Source organism: Syngnathoides biaculeatus, chromosome 8 (genome assembly GCF_019802595.1).
Source record: "Syngnathoides biaculeatus isolate LvHL_M chromosome 8, ASM1980259v1, whole genome shotgun sequence".
NCBI lineage: Eukaryota > Metazoa > Chordata > Actinopteri > Syngnathiformes > Syngnathidae > Syngnathoides > Syngnathoides biaculeatus.
This window is the reverse complement of record NC_084647.1, coordinates 24,391,688-24,403,662: the sequence shown is the minus strand read 5'-3', so window position 1 is coordinate 24,403,662 and position 11,975 is coordinate 24,391,688. Positions and strand designations below refer to the sequence as shown.

Here is an 11,975-nt window from a genome sequence, read left to right as displayed (position 1 = left end):
AGATGAGACTTGGCTGTCAGTTTCTTCCACCACTTGACACTAGATGGTAGCACACTCCAGCTACACTTGCCAATGAAGCTTCCTGACCGATCAGATCGTGCCAACGATAAAGGTAATCAAAAAGAGCAATGAATGGAAAAGCATGTAAATAACATCGTACTTATGACTGGGGCCTCCATTTCCCCAACATGTTGATTGTTGTGGGAATAGTTAAAAATAAAAAAGAAAAATAAATTGAGATTAAGATTGAGATTAAAATGGAAAAATAAAAGTGACTCAGTGCAGTTCTACATAAGCACAAACCACAACTAGAATAATATTGCATGCGTACTGTATGACAAGAAATGCATAGTTGATAAAAATGCTCAGTAGGCTAATAAAATTAAATGGGGCCTTTACAACAATGAAAAGAAAATATTGCATTAAATTTTCATTTTGGACAAAAATTTGTATGTTTAAAAAGGAAGTTAAAACAAAAGAAAAAAAATTTATACAACTGTACTACAAAGTATATATTTACTGATGACTTTAATTTCTTACAATTGTGCATGAGAAAACAACAGTTTATTTTTCTTATATTATTTTTATTATCGTCTACTCTAATATGTTTGATTAAGTTAGCTCAGTCGAGCAGCTGTAGAGCATTGGCCTCACAGTTCTGAGAACCAAGGTTCAAATCCCGGCTCCGCCTGTGTGGAGTTTGCCTGTTCTCCCCGTGCCTGCGTGGGTTTTCTCCGGGCACTCCGGTTTCATGCCACATCCCCAAAAACATGCGACAAAAATTGAACACTAAATTGCCCCTAGGTGAGATTGTGCCCTGCGATTGGCTGGCAACCAATTCAGGGTGTACCCTGCCTCCTGCCCGTTGACAGCTGGGATATGCTCCAGCACTCCTGCGACCCTCGAGAGGAGAAGCGGCAAAGAAAATGGATGGATGGATAAATGAAATAAAAATTCGTAATACATTGTATGAATTTTGCTTTTTCATACTGCTGAATTGCATTTACATAATGGTAAAAATACTAGAAAAAAAATTGTGGTATTGGAGCTCATTGGGGAAGAGGGTCAGGTGTTCCTCATGTTGTGACTTGTGAAACAGCACTGAGTGTAGGACACAAATTTTGTTCTTGGGATGAATTTTTATGTCTTTAAGGTGGGGCAAACGAAATAAAGAAAATAAAAGTAATAAAGTCCTAGCAATAAATTGATCCCGAACAAAACTCCGTCCTGCTACCTGATGTTGTTGTGACCAGTTTTTGTGTCCTGTGGTCGTGGGCCAGTCTAAACATATCAGGAAGGCCTTCCTATGGAGCACTTGCAAACTCCGCTCTTCATCCAATTTGAAGTAGACGTCCAATTACCATCCCCTTTGCCCGCCTCCCCCTTATATCGGTGCCATTCACGATGTTGAGGTGGTTATCGGTCTTCAAGAGCCTCGTGGGCCCGCCGTGCTGTCTCCCCATCACACGCTTGACTACACTGCAAACGTGAGACTGACCGAGACTAAACAAACAAGAAGAATAGCGACACGACATTCAAGTCCATTCACAGGCGCTCCATTGTGTCCTTATGCTCTTTGAGGCCCCCGATTATAGGAAGCCTTGAGTGACAAAGGTCAGAGGGCCGAGCAGACACTCCCACACCTCTGTGACCCGCTCTGATCCCACGACCCCGACGCCAGGAGCCTCGGGTTCCCGCTCGCTTTCCGTGCCAGTTAACCGGCTTTGTCCCGACCCGTTTTATGCCGCATCACTCACGCATGTATTGGCCCGGACGGTCCAGGGGACGCTGGTGACTTGAATATAAAGCATAATTTCCTATTTTTTTGTCACGTCGGAGAAGTGCCAGAACCTGTTGCACAGGAGGTGATCGTCTAGCCCAAAACTCCCAGTTTGAAATACATCTTTTGTAACACCATTTCTGGGGTGATCAATTATCCACAGATTATCGCGCTCCAGCCCTGTCCCTATGCCGCGAGTAGTTGGGTCCCACTACACATACGTACAGTACCTACAAAAGGACCAATGAGCCGGAGAACTAGAGTGCTGAATGCCAGCTAAAATCTCAAACTTGCACAGTGCATGATGTTATATTTTTAAAGCTTAATATGTTTCAAATGAATTTTACGTACCACCAAATGAAATAACATTTATTTGTACAGTAGGGGTGTTTCGTCCAAAAAAAAAGACAGTTGAAGAGCTTTACATGAATTTAATAATAAATAAAGTTGACCTATTCTCTGTGCCACTCCGGTTTCTTCCCACATCCCAAAAACAAGCATGGTCGGGTCATTGAAGACTCTAAATTGCCTGTAGGTGTGAATGTGAGTGCCAATAGTTGATTGGCTGGCGACCTGTTCACGGTGTTCCCTGCCTCCTCCCCAAAGGTCACAGGGATATGCTCCAGCACACCCTTGTGAGGATAAGCGGCTCAGAAAATGGATGGATAGATGCATAGATAGCAGAGGAAAGCAAATTTATTAGTATGGTGCATTTCATACACACGGTACCTGAATGTGCTTCACATGATTAAAAGCATTTGAATCCAAAGAAACGAAACATTTTAAATGGAAGAAACAACAAAAAAATAAAGACAAAAATGACAACAAAAAATATATATGCAATTTTATACTAACTGTCCGCGACCCATACAAAATGGTTTCACAATCCACTTTTGGGTCCTGACCCACATCACTGGTCTACAAGACAAATAGGCAGGACTTTTGAAAGAACAATTTAACTGGATACCAATAGTGTGGTAGAACATTAGCTACATACTAGCTAAAATGTTTAACTAAGACTAAGTCAGCATTTTACCTCCTAAAATTGATTCATTAAAGTATATTTATTCCTTGGCCTGGCTCATCTTTCCAATTTGAACCTTAAATATGGCCAGTGGGCACAAAGGTTGGCCTTTCCTGTTACGTAAAGTTTAACAAAGTAGGTAGTAGCCCGCTTAAAAAGAAATCGAACAAACACATACAAAAGATGGTACTGCTCGTTACCCACATTGCCGCTGTTTCATGAACATGACAGCTAATGTATGTGAAACATAAAGCATTCCATAGTTGAGCTGAGTTGTCTAAGAGCCTGCGGGGAAACAAATGCATGAAAAAATGTCTCTCGTGTCACAGGATCAAACTACCACCTTCTGACCTTCGACACCCACTATCTGGGACAAACTTCTGACCCCTATGTGGGTGTGTATGGGTGGGGGGTGGAGGCTTGGCCTGCCGGGGGCACATGTCCAAATCCAGTTTTCTGACATTTTTCTTCCGTTCTGGGCAGAAAGGTTGATAAAAAATGACTGACCCGAATGGATCTGAGTGTCAGTGTGTGTGTGTGTGTGTCAAGGTGGGTCACCAGGTGCAGTCAGGTGAGTTATAGTGGAGGTCAAATAACTGACTTTTCCATACCAGAATTTAGCCAAGGCTTTGTTGTATTTCTGGACCTCTGAGTAAGTGCGTAATAAGTCAATTGAAGTCATTTGAGAATAGTCATTGATGTGTATCTACATCCGTGCTGGCATTCATCACTGTAAGAAGGCATCAATCTGTTAACAACGTCACACGGTGAAGACCTTTTGCTGTGTAGGGATGAAAAAAAAAATTCTGGACATCCCATAATATGAACGCAAAAACGCATTTTACCAGTTTCTCATTAGTGTGTGTGTGTGTGTGTTTAAGTTCTTGTATTCACAGCTTAATCAGAACAAGAAATCTGTTGACATCGTCATGCCGTAGGAACTTCTAGTGATGTGGGGACCAAAAATGAAATGAGATGAAGACAGTTGCTATTCTTAAGGCATCTTGAGTTCTTAGCACAGACCCATAAATTCGTGTGTGTGTTTGGGAGGTAGCAGCTAGCCGGGGGACACGTGTTCAGAACCAGTTTTGTGACAGTTTTTGCTGTTTTTGATTGGGAGTTTGTTCAGAATCAGCTTTATTGGCCAAGTGTGTAAAAACACACCAGGAATTTTTCTCCGGCACTCGATGCTGCCCTGGTGCGACATTCAGAACAAAGAACAAAGAACAAGACATTTCTGTTTACATTAATGCTAGCTTTTCCAGTGGGATACAACTATTGCCAATCACCCGTCATAATTCCAGATTGTCCGAGTATGTAAGTACGACTGCATTGCAAAGGTTCTCCCTCTTAGTTTCATATTTCACTACTACCCATCTTAGCGATATTTAACCCTCATAGAATGAACCTCCCCCACCCCACCAAATGTAGTCAGCATTGATGGATGGCTGCCCGTGTCGCTTCCACCTCACTCTCACTGGGAAGGTGAGGGCAAGCGGGTGTAATTCCAGTGTTCACGTTTCACTCTGCGGTCACTGAGAGAGTGGGGAGGAGGAAGGGTGGCGGGGAACAGGGTGAACGTAAAGAGCTGCAAGGGATTCCTGCGGTCAGTGGCATCCCTCCCCAATGCATCTTTTCTCTCCATCGTTATCAGAATCAAGCGGCCCAATGATATCATCCTGAAATCCCCGCCACCGCCACCCTTAACTTTAATGTGTGCCACGTCAGGGAGGGTAAACAGGACAAGGGGGCCTGCAGAGATGATTGGAGGCTCCACACAGTGCAAGAAAAAGTAATTAAAACTCTCAGTTAATTGGCTTTTTCTATGATAAAGCACAATCTCCTCATGCATACGTGAGAGCCTCTTATGGCCATGGGCCAAGCCCACAGGAAAGTAAACATACAGCTCACGCATTCCCTTTGTTGTGCAAGTTTTACCGCTAATCATCTTAAATTTAATCGGAATTAGAGGGTGCACGACTCTCGCCAGAAAAGTGTGTGTTTGTGTGTGTGCATAATGACCGTGACTTGCCATGAGGCTGGTGGGATAACTTCACTTTTCAGTGGGGAACAGGTTAGTGTTCTGTACGGGTCCTACTGCCTGTCACTCTGACTCTGAAATACCACAATTGTGACTGAAACAGTGCTGCTTAGCAATAACTTATATATAAACTTTCAAACTTACAAACTTTTCCGCTATTTTGAAGTAGCAGTTGAAATTATGAATGGGGGCCGTTCCTCAAGGTTCACCTGTAGGTCCCATTTTGTTTGCTACTTTAATTTGTCTGGTGTTTAATTTTTGCTGTTTCAAGCCCTAACATGAGAAATTACAGGTGACTCCCCGAAAGGGTAAAGTGTCTGCCCCTTCCCATGGGCTTACCACTTTTGGAAGTGTCAATAGGGGTCGGGTGGAGTGTGAGCTGGGTGGTGACTGAAGCCAGGGACCTTGGCGATCCGATCCCCAGCTACCGAAGCTGGCTCTAGAGACGTGGAACGTCACCTCTCCTGAACTCGTGTGTGAGGTCAAAAGGTTCCGACTAGATGTAGTCAGACTCTCTTCCACACATGGCTTAGGCTCTGGTACCAGTTCTCTCGAGAGGGCTTGGGCTCTCTACCACTCTGAAGTTTCCAACGATGAGAGGGGCCAAGTAGGTGTACAGTGCATGCAGGTATATTTACTGCCTCCGGGCTTCGAACCTGTAGATTGGGATTAAGTCTGGTGGACGAGAGGGTAGCCTCCCTCTGCCTATAGGCTGGGGGACGGGTTCTGATTGTTGTCTCTGACTGTGCACCAAACAGGAGTTCAGAGTACCCACCCAAGTACCCACCCTTTGTGAAGTCCTTGGAGGGGGTGCTGGAGAGTACTCCCGCTGGGGACTCCATTGTTCTCCTGGGTGACTTCAATAGTCATGTGGGCAATGACAGTGACACCTGGTAGGGCGTGGGTGGAAGGAACACCCCCCCCCCCAACCAATCAGAACCCGAGTTGTGCTGTGTGTGTTTGTTAATAATGAACGGCATGTTCAAGTATATAGATGTCCATAAATGGACTTGGCACCTGTACACCCTAGGCCGCAGTTTGATGATCGTTGTCATGTCGTCGGTCTTGCGGCTGCATGCCTTGGACATTCGGGTGAAGAGAGGGGCAGAGCTGTCAACTGGTCACCATCTGGTGGTGTTTTGGCTCTGAGGGAATATGCTGGTCCAACCTGGCAGGCCCAAATGTATAGTAAGGGTCTGATGGACTCTGCCATTGCCTCCCTTTGTCACCGGTTCTGTTCATAAATTTTCTTGACAGAATTTCTACGCACACCCAAGGTATAGATAGGGTCCAGTTTGCTATACTCAGTATTGCATCTCTGGTTTTTGCAGATGATGTGGTTCTTTTGGCTTCATCAAGGGGTGAACTCCAACTCTCACTAGAGCAGTTCACAACTGAGTATCAAGAGGCTGGGATGAGAATGAGCACTTCCAAATCTTAGACCATGGTCCTGTCCTCAGTTGGTAAAGGGTGAAGTGCCCTCTCTCGGTCAGGGATGAGGTACTGCCCCAAATGGAAGAGCTCAAGTATCTTGGGGTCTTCTTCACGAGTAAGGGAAGAGTGGAACAGGATATTGACAAGTGGATTGGTGCAGTGTCTGCTGTTATACAGATATTGTATCAGTCTGGTGTGGTGAAGGAGGAGCTAAACCAAAAGGCGAAGCCCTTACCAGTTGATCTACATTCCTGCCTTCTTATATGGTCACGAGCTTTTGGTCTTGACCGAAAGAACAAGATCTTGAGGAGACCAAAATGAGTTCCCTCTGCAGGGTGTTTGAGCTCATCCTGAGAGATAGGGCAAGAAGCTTCACCATTGGGGATGGGCTCAAAGTAGAGCCACTGCTTCTCTGCAGTGGGATGAGCCAAATGATGAGCCAAATGATGACCCAAATGGCTTGGGTATCTGATTAGGATGCCTCCTGGATGCCTCCCCGGTGAGGTGTTCTGGGCATGTCCCACCAGGAGGAAACCCTCGGGACCACCCAGGACCCGCTGAAAAGACTACACCCCTCAGGTGGCCTGGGAACTCCCAAACACACACACACACACACACACACACACCACCCCCAACCCCCAGATGACCTGGATGAAGTGGCCAGGGAGAGAGAAGTCCGGTCTTTCCTAGTAAAGTTACAACCCCTGCGATCTGACCTCGGATAAGCAGAAGATGGTGGATGATGGATGGATGGATGAATATTTCAGACAGCGGTTTTCTTTGAGTGAATTAAACTCATATCTCAAGGTAGCACTCCCTTTCTCATAGTGGTTTTACATCTTACTTCGCTGAATAAGACTGAAAAGGTTCTAGTATTAGCAACAGTTGGGTCACCTACTTTATCCACATGAAGATTAGAAAGAGTGTTCAAACAATCCGGAACACTTCTACAGTCAAAACTAACAATTCATCTGTCAAATAAATCCAAATTTTTAATTCAAATCCCAAATAGGATCACCTTAATTGTGTGAGTTTGATGGCATAATGGACTCTCACATTTACATGAATGTAAAATCCAACCTGGCATCTTATGCCTGACTGCCTCAGGTGAGCCAGTGCGATCTTGAAGGACCATCCTGGGCCGTTTCCCATTTGTGAGACTGCCTTCGGGCAGACAGTACTGGACCATTACAACCAGGACAAATAGACTGAAAAACAGCTTCTTTCCAATTACTCTTTGAGGCCTTAGCAATCACTCTATAACTATATCCATGCGACAGCTCCAGTGTTCAATATACACATCTGCCCTGCAGTAACTCACAATGTGCAATACTCAATTCCGATACACCAAAAGTAAATATCTGCTCAATCAGTTTCTGTAAAGTGCCTATTTAATTCACTTTTAAATTGTGATCCTGAGTGTGCTTTTTTTCTTCTGTTTTTATTTTTATTGTTATTAGAGTTTATATATTTTTATCTTTGTCTTTGCACCGAATGGCCTGAACCTTATTTTTCATCGCACTTGTTGCAATGACAATAAATCTGAATCTGTTATGGTTGTGTGTATTTGATTGTGTGTAGCAATATAAATCAAAGTCCATATTACTTGAGCTTAAGGCCCGCCACTGATCAGAAAACACACTAACTCACTCTCCTACAAGCTAACGACCTTGTCCTTGCGTTACGATTGGCCCAGTGTCCACGATGGCATGTGAAAAGATTTCAGAGAGGTGTGTGCTCTGAAGAAAGACAAAGGACAGTAGGGGATGTGCTGGAAAAGATATCCATGCACTGTACAGGCCAAGTAGGCTGCAGGTTTTTGCCACATATTGCCTTGCCTTCCATAATTGGACCCACACAAGCGCCAAATGGCGGCATTTCAGAGACCTGGGGAACAGAGTTTACCAGAGGGAGACACGGAGGATGTTACCTGTCACCTGGATGTCACTCCACCCCTCCCTCTTATATTCTGTCTCTCTGGAGCACAAACGGAAAAACTGACTCATTGGAGTCTGAGGCTTCTGTCTTCATTTCTACTTTATTCTCCGTAACACAATGGTAATTGGTTCTAGTGGGCGTGTGTACATCTGGTGCAATAACTCACCCTCCACTACCCAATCCCTGCTCGTCGTCATCTACCCAACCCCCACCTTGTTGAAAGCTCATTAAAAGACCTGCTGTTAATGAGCTAAAGGGATCATAGAACTTCATTTTCATTATAAGGAAGCGTGGGGAGGGGTTGGGCCAGGGATGCTGGTGTAGAGGTTTTGATGTCCTTAAAATAGAGTCAGCAATTATCCCAACCCCTTGACACTCCCCATTCACCCTGCTCTGCCTCCCAACATGCCCGCAAACAATAACGAAACTGCCCTAGCCTCCTTCCCCAATTTTATATCCTGAGAATTCTTAGCTTTCCGTGTCCCATCAACAGAAGCCATCCCGCGACCTCCACAAGGACTGAAACCAATACAGATGCACAAAGGCCACTAGAAATGCATGAAAACGTCTCGACACAAAGGCAGGAACATCACAAGGATGTAAAAAAGGAGAGTGCGTCCCTATCCCAAACACTTACATTAAAAATTAATAAGTCAGCACTGACTGGGTTCCTCAGAGGAAAACAGCTCAGGCTGACTGAGAAAACACCACGACGAGTTGACGCGCTTAAAAATACTTTCAGAAGCTTTGTTGCAAGTCCCAAACTGCATGACTGCATCAAAAAAAAAAAAAAAAAAAAATGCAAACAAGAATTGCGCTATTTAGAACAAAGTCATTGAACTGTCAACAAAAGCAGAAAAAAAATGTTGCGGCGGGCTAAATTTGTCTTTGTGCCTCAGTATGCTAGCATACTACTTCCTGGTCAATGAAGCATGACGAGGAAATGAACGTATTATTTTTTACTAAGTCAAGAAAATACTTCTACAGTGACTCAAATAGCAAACGAGAAAATAATTTCATCAAACTTGTCTTCCTTTCAGCTTGTCCTCTTGGAGTTCGCCTCAGCGTGTCATCCTTTTCCATGTGAGCCAATCTCCTGCATCCTCCTCTCTAACACCAACTACCTTCATGTCTTCTTCTCTCATGACATCCATCAACCTTCTCTTTGGTCTTCCTGTTGCTCTTTTGCCTGCCAGCTCCATCTTCAGCAAGCTTCTACCAATATTACTGTTCTATCCTCTGGACATGTCCAAACCATCCAAGCCTGCTCTCTCTAACTTTGTCTCCAAAACATCGAACCTTGGCCATCCCTTTTGATGAGCTCATTTCTAATTTTATCCAACTTGTTCACTCCTAGAGTGAACCTCAGCATCTTCATATCTGCCACGTTGAGCTTTGCTTCCTGTTGTCTCTTCACTGTTATTGTCTCTAATCTGTACATCATAATCTGTCATCTGTCAGACCTGCAGCACACCTCGCCACTGTTCTGCTGCCCTCGTCCATGTCCTGTTTTTTTCTAACATATTTCTCTGCCACTCCAGACTTCCACATGCAGTATCACAGTTCCCCTCTGCTTACTTCATCATAGGCTTTCTCTGGATCTACAAGGACACAATTGTGGGCCTTCTGACTTTCTCTGTACTTTTCCATCGACATCCTCAATGCATCTCTGATACTCTTTTTTTTTTAGGTCTGAAACCACATAGTTGCTTGGAAATACTTAATTCTGTCCTGAATCTAGCCTCCATTACTTTTTCCTATAGCTCAATTCTGTGGCTCATCAACTTTATTCGTCTATAGTTCTTACAGCTCTACACATCCCCTTTGTTCTTAAAATGGGCAACAGCACACTTTTCCTCCGTTCCTCAAACATTTTCTCCCCTGCTAGAATACTGTTGAAACTCCGCAGCCACTTCTCCGAGATGCTTCCATACCTACACAGGAATGTCATCAGGACTACCTTTCCATTTTCATCCTCTTTAATGCTTTTCTAACTTCCCCCCTTATTAATCACTGCCACTTCCTGGTCCATCACAGTTGGCTCCTCTACTCTTACTTCTCTCTAATTTTCCTCATTCATCAAATCTTTAAAGTCTTCTTTCACACACTACTGGCACCAGTCAACAACACATTTCCACCTCTATCCGTAATCACCCTAACCTGTTCCACATCCTTCTTTTTTCTCGAGCTCACTGCCTGGCCAAGCTGGAAAGGTACTTATTTCCTTCTTTAATATGCACCCTGACATATATGTTATCAAATAACCTCAATTGGCCTTTGCCATCTCTAGCTTCACCTACGTCGCATCTCCCTGTATTCTTTTCTATCTCCTCTGTACTCTCAATGTCCCACTTCTTCTTAGCTGACCTCTTTCCTTCTACCCTTTCCTACCAGAAGATATACCAAGTGTTCTCTTGCCTGTCTCTCTGGTCACCTTGACTGTAGTGGTCCAGTCTTCTGGAAGCCCCTCCTATCCACTGAAAGCCAGCCTTACCGCTTCCTTTCTCAGCTTCCACCATATTCCCTGTTCTGGCTTTGTCTTCTTAATTTTCCTCCCCTCCATCAGTCAACTTACACACCACCATCCTACGCTGTCTAGCACACTCTTGCCTAGAACTACCTCGTAGACAGTAACCTGCTTCAGATGACATCGTCTACACAAAATGTCATCCACTTCCGTGGTTTTTCCTGTGCTCTTGTAGGTCAAACAATATTCCTACCTCTTCTGCAAGAAAGTGTTTAATACAGTCATTTCCATCCTACCACCATTTGTCCTTCCAATTTCCGTATCTGAATGCCAAACTTACCCATGACCTATTTGTCACATATTTGCTTCACTACCATGCTGTGTCCATATTGCTCACAACTACTTTGTCCGGCTCCTTCCAGAATTGCCTTGAGGGGCATAGCCACTAATCACATTATACACAGCCCTCTCAACCTCAAGTTTCCGCCACATCACTTGATCTGTTACTCTTTTCAGCTCAAATACATTCTGAGCTAACTTCTTTTAAAATAACCCCTACTCCATTTCTCTTCTCATCAAAACTAAGGTTGAAACATTTGAACCCTCCCGCTAAACATCTGGCCTTACCGCCTCCACTTCCTCTCCTGGACACACAATATATCAGTTATTATTCTAATCGTCATTTGAACCAAATCTCAATATTTTCCTCTCACAGTCCCAACATTCAAAGTCCCCACATTCAGTTCTTGGCTATGTGCTTACCTCTTCTCTTTCTGCCAAAGAACCCACTTTGCACCGCTCCTTCATCTTCGACCCACAGCACGTTAATGGCGCAGGTGATGGACATTGTTAACCTGCCCCACGGCAGATCTGGTATGGAATTCTTTGGTGAAATGGCCATATTTGTTTTCCAAAGTTTTATGCCAGATCCCCTTCCTGACACAACCTTTTGTATTTATCCAGGCTTGGGACCATCCTAGTTTGCACTGTTTGCGGCCCTCATTTTTTATTTTGGTGTAAGTGGAATGCTTTTATTGTGACCTTTTTTTGTGACTATTGTGACATGAAAATTAAAAAAAAAACCCTTTTCTTGAAGTAAATCTAAATATGCCATAGTTATCCTTGTGCGCATTAACAGGCTACTTCCTGGTTTATTCATGGAGGATGACCAAAGATGATGGAACCACAGGATGTTGTGATTCAGGGGAGTGAGATGATGTTTGTAATTTCACAAAGTTTTATCATTTTGTAATCTGGATAAGTCCCACACACGAAAAATAAAAGACCACAC

At 43.9% G+C, this 11,975-nt stretch overlaps 1 long non-coding RNA gene across 1 annotated transcript in view; it reads left to right on the top strand.

Moving 5' to 3' along the window:
• Positions 1 to 11,883, top strand: part of LOC133504468 (uncharacterized) — a 29,486-nt gene extending 17,603 nt beyond the window's left edge. Inside the window, exons 4-7 of the long non-coding RNA XR_009795965.1 lie at positions 3 to 112; positions 9,258 to 9,300; positions 11,467 to 11,557; positions 11,648 to 11,883. This is a non-coding gene — a long non-coding RNA (uncharacterized LOC133504468). The remainder of the gene's footprint in view (positions 1 to 2; positions 113 to 9,257; positions 9,301 to 11,466; positions 11,558 to 11,647) is intronic.
• Positions 11,884 to 11,975: the final 92 nt, after the last annotated feature.